Consider the following 11678-nt stretch of genomic DNA (forward strand, 5'->3'; position numbering starts at 1 on the left):
ATTCATTTGATTCATTTTATTCATTTGATTCATTTCATTCATTTCATTCATTTGATTCATTTGATTCATATGATTCATTTGATTCATTTGATTCATTTGATTCATTTGATTCATTTGATTCATTTGATTCATTTGATTCATTTGATTCATTTGATTCATTTGATTCATTTGATTCATTTGATTCATTTGATTCATTTGATTCATTTGATTCATTTGATTCATTTGATTCATTTGATTCATTTGATTCATTTGATTCATTTGATTTATTTGATTTATTTGATTGATTTAATTCATTTGATTCATTTGATTCATTTGATTCATTTGATTCATTTGATTCATTTGATTCATTTGAATCATTTGATTCATTTGATTCATTTGATTCATTCGATTCATTTGATTCATTTGATTCATTTGATTCATTTGATTCATTTGTAGCGATTCTGCTGGGAAGAATCGATGAAACTTCCAATTTCATTCATCCTTGTGTTCGGACAACCGACTCACTCTGGGATGAACTCGATGAGGAGGTGATCAGCAGGCGATGATGATCCGATCCCTAACGCTCACGAATCCTATCCCATCCCACTGCTAGTCCCAAATACGGTTTCGTAAACCCTATCCTACCAACAGCGCTAATAGTGGTTCATGGCTCTCCATCGAGCTTTTCGCCCCACCATGCGATAGTGTCAACCACTGTCATTTGACGTATAATGGGATCCGATCGACAATAGCGGCTTGGAAGAAGCCGCTGCAAAGGATTTCTTTAGGTTCTTCATGAGTGAGCTGTGAGCGAGTCAACACCGGTTTATGTGCCTGGAAACTAAGTCCGTTTTTTTATCGAGTTTAGCTTTCCGCGTGTGCTACAAGTGCGTACGATAAAACCAGAGGGTTTACCGGAATCCGCCCGTTGACCGCAGCAGTCGAGCCAGCCACTCGGAAGTGAACGTGGGCAGAAGCCGTGGATAACCTCCAAGGAGTCGGCGGTGAACCACGAGTCAAAGGCAGCATCCATCACGACGAGTCCTGTACCGACGAGAGTGGTCGGAGGAGGTGAGTCTGATACCGGCTGCAATCCAAATCAGCGTCTTATCCACGAGTGAGAAGAGCGATTGGATGTACCGCACTAAGTGCTTATTGAGTAAATGTAGATTCATCGGCTTCTCTTGTTCCATTTTGTTGCAGACCTGCCCTAACCTCATAGCTCTACCGACACCACCAGCTGCAGTCAACGGGAGAGGAGCCCACGCGAGTCCTCGTACTTAAGGTAATTGTCCCTTTAAATACCATCACATCCAGTAAGGGTGCTCGGACCGGAAAATCTAGTTACAGTGGCGCCCAACCGGTGGGATTCCTTTGATACCTCCGCCACAATTTATTTTCGCGGATTTCAGCAGCTCGTCGTGTCCACAGTGCTATGAGGTTGGAGCGGGTTCTTGCTGGAAGTTCGGCGGAAAGGAAAGTTGTTCGACAGTAGATATAAAGGCCCTTTTCTGAAAAGTAGATTTGCTGGTCCGTCGACACCCGGGAAATGTGCTGGGTCAAGAGTACAGTTCAATCAGCGGGTTCTAAAAATCGAATTAATCAAATTAATTTAAAATAAACTTTATAATATAAGGAAGATATACCTTTGTACACTTATTTAGACTTTATAACTCCTTCTAATTCTGCATCCTCGAAATCGTAATAGACCATATCACGTGTTTCTAAATCTGCAAAACAAAAAAAAATGGACCCGTTAAAATTACTAGAGGATGAACTAGAGTATGAATGCGAAATCCGTAAAATAGTTCAACCTACTGGAAGAACTCGCGCTCTTCGTGAACTTTTAAAACAAGAAAATTCATGCACTCGAGATATCCCAAACACGTCAAAACGCGACCCTTCTTTTGAAATTGAAATTTGTTGCCAAAAACTATCGGCAATAGAAAGCTCCTTGCAAAAACCATCCTTACACTCGAATCTCAGTGAACTTATGACCATCGATTCCCGTTTAATTCACATTCTCAATCGCCTTGAACGAGTTCACAAAGTGAGTGAAAATCAAATGGTGGAGAGAAACGTTTTAATGCAAAAATGCAATGTACTTGACGACCTTGTCACACAGTTCAGGGCTAAATTACAGGCTAGGCAAGATGGCGATAGTATCCTCACAGACATAACAGCTGAAGAAGGAGCGGCTGGTAGCACAGAAGAACAGGTAGGACACCGCACAGGTGCGATTCCAAAGAATAATCTTCTGGAACAAACATTGAAGAGAAGCAACGAGACATCAACAACAATCCAACGCTTTGTAGAACAGCAACAACGTTTCAACGCTCAAATGATGCAAATGCAGCAACAAATGTTGGCGTTAATGTCGAGCTTTCCACAAACCCTACCTTCGCCACCACCTTCAATACCACGTCACCAAATCCAACTTCAACAACCAAACAGACCGGACGTACCTCGAAGAATCTCGCCAGTATCAAAGTGGGATTTAGAGAAGTTCTCTGGAGAAAGGCGTTACCCTAGTGTCAACGAGTTTATTGCCAAAGTTGAAATGTACGCGGAAAGCGACCAGCTCTCTGAAGCAGAATTGGCGCAGTCGCCTGCAAGGACCAGACGAGCCGTTCAGCGTCTATATTGCATCAATGCAATTTCTCTTCGCGCAACGAGCAACATCATACCAGGAAACGGAAAAACTTCATCTTATAAGACGGAATATGAGGCCTTCCTATTTGTCACAATTGACATTTGAGACAATAGAGTCGATTGAAGATTTGAAGGACAAGTGCCGAGAAATCGATATTACGGAAGCACTTGTGAAAAGACACAACAAGATGTTCCCTATTCCATTCGCAGAACCCTCGTTCCAGTACCGCAACAAAACACCGTACGTCAAGAAGCGGCTAGAAGAAATTGAAGCGTGTGAACCATTCGAGCCATCTACAGACGAAGAGGAAAGCGTAGAAGCAGTAGCAACCTCGTCCAAACCTCCTGTCGTAGAAACCGAAAAAGAACGAAGAAGGATCCGCCCAAAGAAACGGGAATGTTTCAACTGCGGAGATGATAATCATTTTTTTAAGAATTGCCCAGAGAAACGAACAAAAGAGTTCTGTACAAGATGTGGTTGCCCTGACGTAAAAACCACGGAATGCCGCAAATGTCGTACACCCTTGGGAAACTGAACCCAGGATTCGCGGTGAAGAGTCAACCCGAATCCGAGAGCAAAAGTTATCCGACTCTACAGAATAATTTACCTGACCAATCCTGTTTTTGCCTAGAAGTATGGTCCAAAATTCCCCAAACTCAGTTTCATAACTACTACGACCAAATCATAACGGAGGTCATCCACCTTAAAGATGATCCACGATTTTTTACAGAAGTTGCTATTGACGGTAAGAAAACACGCGGACTGATTGATTCAGGAGCAACTTGTACACTATTAGGAAAAGATTACCAACAAATACTCAAGTCATCAGCAAGAATAATTCCTCTCAACAAAAATATCCGCACGGCAGATAATACCTCACACAAAATAATGGGTTATTCACTGCAGCCGGTAACATATAATAATGAAACCCACATCTTGCACATCCTAGTAGTACCTACAATTCCAAAACCACTAATATTAGGGGTTGACTTTGTAAAGCGATTTGATTTAATGCCCGAATTGAACGTATGTAACATCGAAATAGACCATAAAGTGAATTCAACAGAACACGAACTAAATGAATCCCAGAAAAAGGAACTTTTCGAAACGATCAAACTATTCAAAATAGCGGATGGCAACACACTGGAACAAACGAATGTAAACCACCATTCCATAGATACAGGCGACGCAAAACCGATTAAACAACGACATCATCCTATCTCTCCATACATACAGAAGAAAGTAGACGCGGAACTGGACAGAATGATTAAATTGAATGTGGTCGAACCTTGTCACTCACCATGGAACTCTCCGGTAGTGGCCGTAAAGAAGGACGAAGAAAGAGTACGACTTTGTTTAGACAGTCGGAAGCTAAACAGTGTAACGATTCCAGATGCCTATCCTCTTAATCACATCGGGCGTATTCTTGGTAGGTTTACATCGACGAAGTTTCTAAGCACGATAGATCTTCGCGACGCATTCTGGCAAATCAATTTGAATCCGTCCTCCCGCCCGAAAACTGCTTTCTCAATTGCTGGAAGAGGTCAATTCCAATTTCGCGTTATGCCATTTGGGCTCAACAACAGCGCCCAAACATTGGTTAGAACAATGGATCAGATTCTTGGACCTGACCTAGAACCAGAAGTCTTTGTCTATTTGGACGACATTGTCGTCGCTACAGACACTTTCGAGCGGCATATACAACTTCTAAAAGAGGTCGCTAAACGTCTACGCAAAGCAAACTTCTCAATAAGCCTTCAGGAATCTATGTTCTGTAAGCAGTCAATCCAGTTCCTCGGTTATATAGTCAGCGACAAAGGCCTTTCAGTAGATCCCGAAAAATCCAAGTGCGTTCGCGAATACCCTGTCCCGAAGTCTCACACTGAAATCCGTAGATTCATTGGTATGGTTTCGTGGTATTCTAGATTCATCAAAAAATTTTCAGATTATACGGCTCCCATTAATGATATCCTGAAGCTGAAAAAGTTCCACTGGACGCCAGAAGCTAACATGGCTTTCGAACATTTGAAGAAGATGCTAGTTACCCCACCAATCCTAGGAATTCCGGATTACACCAAACAATTCAGTATTCATTGTGATGCATCTGATCGAGCAATAGGCAGAGTGCTAATTCAAGGCGATGGGGACAACATGGTAACTATTGCCTATCACAGTAAAAAGTTATCAACTACCGAACGTAAATATTCATCCACCGAGAGGGAATGTTTGGCAGTGATACTTTCAATTGAAAAATTCCGCCCATATATTGAGGGTAGCCGCTTTAAAGTTATAACCGATCATGCTTCCTTACTATGGCTGTTAAATTTCAAACATTCCAATGGCAAATTAGCTCGATGGGCGATGCGATTATCCGAACACAACTTTGAGTTGCAACATCGTAAGGGTAAACTGCATGTAGTACCAGATGCCCTGTCACGGGCTGTGGTGGAGACTCTGCAAACATGTCCTATGGACACCACCGAACCTTGGTATACGGGAATGACTAGAAAGATACGGGATGACCCGTCACTGTACCCAAAGTTCAAAATCTTTGACGGGAAACTTCTCAAACTCTGCAAGGTCAAGGATGACTTGCACAATTCTACCGAGCAGTGGAGAATAGTTGTTCCTCAGGAACATATCGAGGGTATATTAAGGGAACACCACGATCTCCCTATCTCAGGTCACCTCGGGGTTCCGAAGACAACTGCAAGAATAAAGACTTTTTACTATTGGCAGCGCATGGATGATGATATCAAACGTTACGTTTCAAACTGCGGAGTGTGCAAAACTTGTAAAGACCCCAATCGCAATACTGTCTCTCCAATGGTGAATCAAACACTGGTTACCAAGAAATGGGAAACAATCGCAGTAGATTTTAGTGGACCATACCCTCGAACTCGATCCGGGAACATGGTCATCTTCGTAGTGGTTGACACGCTGACGAAATTCTGTCTCATCTTCCCGATGCGACAAGCGGAAGCATCACGAATGGTGAAAATCCTGAAGGATGAAATCTTCCTGGTCTATGGCACTCCACGGCGTATAGTTTCTGATAACGGGACCCAGTTCCTCAGCCACGAGTATAAAAAATTGCTCGATGAATACGGGGTCGAGCCATTTCGTACACCGAAATATCACGCGCAAGCTAATATGGCCGAGCGATATAACCGCGTCATCGGACAGAGTATTAGAGCATATCTAGGTGCAGATCATACACGGTGGGACGAGTTCCTGCCAGAGATAGGCTGCGCCATCCGATCAGCTAAAAATGACTCCACAAAATACAGTCCTTATTTCCTGAATTTTGGAACTGAAATGATTTCAAACGGGAAGCAGTTTTGCATCCGAGACACCGTTGAGGATGCGAATAGGGGACCTGATATCATCCTCCGAGATACTGAAAATAAAATCATAGATAATATCAGAAAAATGCCAAAAATCCTTGATATTGTCAGGAACAATTTAAAGAAAGCCTTCGAACATCAAGCGAAATATTACAATCTTCGATCATCAAACCAAATTTCCGATTTTACACCAGGAGAATCAGTTTTTACAAAAAATTTCGTGCTTTCAGATAAAGCAAAAAAATTAACGCGAAATTTGCGAAAAGAAAAATTAAAGCAATCGTCGTTCGCAAGGAAGGGCAAAACAATTATATCCTGAAGGACATAAAAGGGAGAGAGCTAGGTTTGGTCAACGCCAACTACATCTCCAGATGAATAATTGACCCACCATGATAAAAACAGCTATGGCTTTCCACAGTGAAAGTACTAAGAGTGAGTAGCCGTCGCAGACTCCTGTACCCGATAAGCAAATCCTCCGCTCGGTGACCCAATAACATGCTAAACTACGGCCACCAACGAAAGAGCGTCAAGCGACATCGAAGGACAGCTATGGTCCCAGATCGGATGACTGGACACTAAGAGGAAGCCTTGGCGACAGCTTCCTATCAAGTAAGAATATCCACCAGCACTCTGCACCTAAAACTGTAGACGTCTGCCGACCTGTAGAATAAGAAAAAAAAGATCCGGAAAAAAAAGAATTTAGTAGAGATACATGCAAACAGAAACAGTGCTTAAAATTATTTGCAGTAATGAATCGGGATAAGACCTCGAAACTAGCTGCAATATTTCCAGTAGTTCGAGAAGAACTCAGTTTTCTACAGGAATGGTTGAGATTCAGCTCCGACTCCTGAAATCTTTCGTTCTGATCGATGTGCATTCCCAAAACAAACCCCTTCTCATGACTACACTATTCACTTACACTAAACGAGAACATAACCACACACACCAAACACAATATAAAAATGAATCAATTTCGCTGGGAGAATGAGAAGGGTCGCTAATGTGTCGAAAATTGCGAGGCGATACGCCAAGTATTTCTCAAGGACATTAAATTAATGACCCACAGAATCCGTAATTTTCACATTCCAACGGCTACTACGCGAAAATGGAAACTCAGGCATCGGATCTAGATGCACTGAGGGTCTCACTAACATCATTCGGATGCCTAGTGTGACTATGGCGCTGGTTAATTAAACTTTCAGTTCGAGGCGCCTATCTCGCAATCATGAGAGGTGATTAACCCACACCATTGAGTAGCGCTAGCCAATACAATAGATAAGAACAAACAACTTACTCCACTGTCCGTAATATTATCACAATAGTAGAACCGACTTGTTACCTGTAGTTGAGGAGAATATTCGCTACATAGCGAGACACGTCTTTCCTGCACGACGACGCGGAAAAAAAGAACAGACAGAACGCGATTGATTTCGAACGCACTTCCAGTAATAGGAAGCTGCCTAGGGACACGCCACTAGAGAGGAACGCTCGTAAAACGGATTAAAGCTCGCGCGTATATAGATTGCGTTCCATTAGGGTACGAACACCGATTGTCGGCAGTATATAATATAAATAAAGTTTTGCGATATAATTAAATTGAAATTTGTAGATAAATAAAAAAAAGAAGAATATATAAATTTATATATATATATATATATATATATATATATATATATATATATATATATATATATATATATATATATATATATATATATATATATATATATATATATATATATATATATATATATATATATATATATATATATATATATATATATATATATATATATATATATATATATATATATATATATATATATATATATATATATATATATATATAAAACACTTAGATTAAATTATATAAAATGATAAATAACTATATATTACAGCGATACGCAAAAAAATAGTAAATAAAAAAAAATAGAAAAAAAAATTGAATTGAATATTTGAAAAATTTGAAGTAGACAGTAACCAATAGCAACAAGATTGAAGTAGACAGTAACCAAGATCAACAAGCAACAACTTACCATTGAACTGTATTTTTGATACCGTATTTCACATGCAACTTCCAGTTAACTAGCATATCCTGCAAATGAAACAGCTTTGCCGAACAGAAAATTTCAAAGGACATCTTAGAAGTCGTTTCAAATTTTCTTTCCCCCGGCCGTCGGCATCTGTAGCGATTCTGCTGGGAAGAATCGATGAAACTTCCAATTTCATTCATCCTTGTGTTCGGACAACCGACTCACTCTGGGATGAACTCGATGAGGAGGTGATCAGCAGGCGATGATGATCCGATCCCTAACGCTCACGAATCCTATCCCATCCCACTGCTAATCCCAAATACGGTTTCGTAAACCCTATCCTACCAACAGCGCTAATAGTGGTTCATGGCTCTCCATCGAGCTTTTCGCCCCACCATGCGATAGTGTCAACCACTGTCATTTGACGTATAATGGGATCCGATCGACAATAGCGGCTTGGAAGAAGCCGCTGCAAAGGATTTCTTTAGGTTCTTCATGAGTGAGCTGTGAGCGAGTCAACACCGGTTTATGTGCCTGGAAACTAAGTCCGTTTTTTTATCGAGTTTAGCTTTCCGCGTGTGCTACAAGTGCGTACGATAAAACCAGAGGGTTTACCGGAATCCGCCCGTTGACCGCAGCAGTCGAGCCAGCCACTCGGAAGTGAACGTGGGCAGAAGCCGTGGATAACCTCCAAGGAGTCGGCGGTGAACCACGAGTCAAAGGCAGCATCCATCACGACGAGTCCTGTACCGACGAGAGTGGTCGGAGGAGGTGAGTCTGATACCGGCTGCAATCCGAATCAGCGTCTTATCCACGAGTGAGAAGAGCGATTGGATGTACCGCACTAAGTGCTTATTGAGTAAATGTAGATTCATCGGCTTCTCTTGCTCCATTTTGTTGCAGACCTGCCCTAACCTCATAGCTCTACCGACACCACCAGCTGCAGTCAACGGGAGAGGAGCCCACGTGAGTCCTCGTACTTAAGGTAATTGTCCCTTTAAATACCATCACACCCATAAGGGTGCTCGGACCGGAAAATCTAGTTACACATTTGATTCATTTGATTCATTTGATTCTGTTTATAAATCTTACCGGTACCGTTGGCGATTTGTCGAAATGGCACTACAGAAACTGAATGTTCAGGCACTTAATCGTGATCGTGCACATGCGACTATTTATAATGACGGGTTTATCGACCTCGTATGTGCCGGAAAGTTTTGGTTGTTCACCTTAGAAAAACCACTTCTTTTAATCCGAAAAAAATCTGCACTTTATTTGTGAAAGACAAAGTATATTTAAGCTCTACTAATTTATTCCTTGTAAAGAATTACGATGCAAACGGATGCGTAGTTTAACTGATACTGATACTGCCCTCGTATTCATTGCGATACGATGGGTCAGTGTGGTGAATATAGATCACGATCGATCCCGAACGATGGGTGATCGTGTCTAGTGCTATCTTAATTATCTACTACCCATTCTTGATAAGGGAAATGAAATAGATATACAATATAGTTGCGATGAAGCGAGATCAAGTGATCCTCGTCTTGTAGATCATATTTAGTGTTGCCAGACGGAGCGGTTTTTCTAGCTTTAACATACCGCCGGCCTTGAAATCGCTAGGATTTCAAACCTATCTAAAGCAATAAAGTTTTGAGTGCTACTGTATACTAGCTATCTACTTTCTGTACATTCCATTTTTGTTAGTATGTTATTATGAGAAATTTCATTTGCCATTGGGCTACTGGATCAAAATGTTGTGCTGTAGTGTTGCATTCGATCGGCTCGGTTGTCTCGACAAACTGCAGTCTGCGCTGCATCTGAACGTTGATGATTGATTGTTGACGACGTGGGTGTTACTGCGACAAACTGGAACTGGAACGCTTCTTCAAGCAAATGGAGATTGCCTTCGCTGCGGCCTTGCACGATCGTTTCGGATTTCCGTCGGGTATACTGCTACTTTCGGATTGACGGATGAACGTTGCTTGATGAAAGTTGGACGATTGGGTTGCTGATACTGCACTTCGGTGTGCCTCTACTTCGACGGATGTTTTTCCACGGATGCCGTTGATGGTGAGTCTTTGCTGTAAAACATAGGGTGCTTTTTAAATGGAAATGATGAACATTTACAGGACTTACCAGGAACGGAGGCCTCCTGGCCTCCGCGGGTGCCCTGGGCACCGATGTCGCCAACTGGTATGCCGGGCGGATGGGATGACGATGTTCACATGCTGCTTGAAACTGCTACAATGCTGCGTCTGCGTAGACGTTGGCCTTCAAGAACGGGTGATCAATCCATCTGACGAGTACGAAATTTGATGAACTTGCAGCATTGCTGTGACGATAATGAAGCTGTGGAACTAGAAGATAAGCAAGACCATGCACCGAAATCGTAGATAGAACATGCTTGACATCACAAAGGCAACTCTTCCAGAATGATTGACGGAGTGGACTGGTGTGGACCGACGAACCAAAAATGAGGACGACTGCCCCGGAAACCGGGACAGAGATGCAGGGGTGGCTATGGGGTATGAACATTCCTTAAGTTTTTTGCAATAGATTGATGAATAAATACTTAACTGGGATGCGGAGGACCTCCCTTGAGAGACCTCCGCGGTGCCGCAGCACCATCGTTGGGAGGGATTCAGTTCGCCTCCGTAGGGGACTTCTCGTCGTTGTCCCATATTGGAAGGACGCAAATTTTTGAGATGCTCCTTCTGAAGGTGCCATCCCTGGTCCGGACAGCTACAACTCGAATGTTTCCATCTTCACCCGTAAACAGTTCTGCAACTCAGCCTAACCGCCACTTCTGAGGAGGCAAATTTTCCTCCTTTACTAGGACCATCGTTCCAACTGTGATGTTGTTGCGTTGTCGACCCACTTTGTCCTGTTATGCAAATCTGACAGATATTGCGTCTTCCATTTCCGCCATATTTGTTGTACGAATCCTTGCGTACGTTGCCACTGAGAGAGTCGATTTTCGGAAATCTCTTTCAAATCTGGTTCAGGAATCGCCGTGAGTGGTCGTCCCACCAGAAAATGTCCTGGGGTCAGTACAGTGTAATCATTAGGATCGTTACTCAATGGTGTCAATGGACGAGAGTTTAGAATCGATGCCACTTGCTGAACAATGGTGTGTAGTTCATCGTATGTCAACGGTCTGCTTCCTATGGTCTTGCGAAAATGTCTTTTGAAGGACCTAACCGCCGCTTCCCACAATCCGCCGAAATTCGGAGAGCGCAGTGGGATGAATTTGAAATCTATTCCTTCTTCTTCCGATGATTTGATCATTTCGTACTGAAACTGCTGGTTATACAGTTGCAGCCGTAGTTCCTCGAGCTCCCGATTTGCCCCAACGAAATTGGTCGCATTGTCACACATGACTAGTTGCGGTTTGCCACGGACTGCTACGAAACGTTTAAATGCCGCCAGAAATGCTTGCGTTGACAGATCTGCTACGACTTCCACGTGAACTGCCTTGGTCGCTAGGCAAACGAAAATGCATACGAAGGACTTCACCGGCGTACTCCGACGAACTGGATAGCGAATGTAGAACGGTCCGCAAAAATCGATTCCAACTTTCAGGAATGCCGCTGCAGGAGTGACACGAACGGATGGTAAATCAGCCATTAGCTGCTCGTGGACTTTGGGTTTGTTGCGAAAACA

The 11678-nt window shown here is 42.5% G+C and overlaps 1 long non-coding RNA gene across 1 annotated transcript; it reads right to left on the reverse strand.

Moving 5' to 3' along the window:
• Window positions 1–1282: 1282 nt before the first annotated feature.
• On the reverse strand, window positions 1283–6633 carry LOC131678024 (uncharacterized). Its single transcript, XR_009303543.1, has 3 exons — window positions 6368–6633; window positions 1626–1709; window positions 1283–1565 (listed from the first exon to the last, which is right to left on the reverse strand). It is a non-coding gene; the product is annotated as an uncharacterized LOC131678024 (long non-coding RNA).
• Between the last annotated feature and the right edge of the window lie 5045 nt (window positions 6634–11678).

Source organism: Topomyia yanbarensis, chromosome 1, assembly GCF_030247195.1.
Source record: "Topomyia yanbarensis strain Yona2022 chromosome 1, ASM3024719v1, whole genome shotgun sequence".
Taxonomy (NCBI): Eukaryota; Metazoa; Arthropoda; class Insecta; order Diptera; family Culicidae; genus Topomyia; species Topomyia yanbarensis.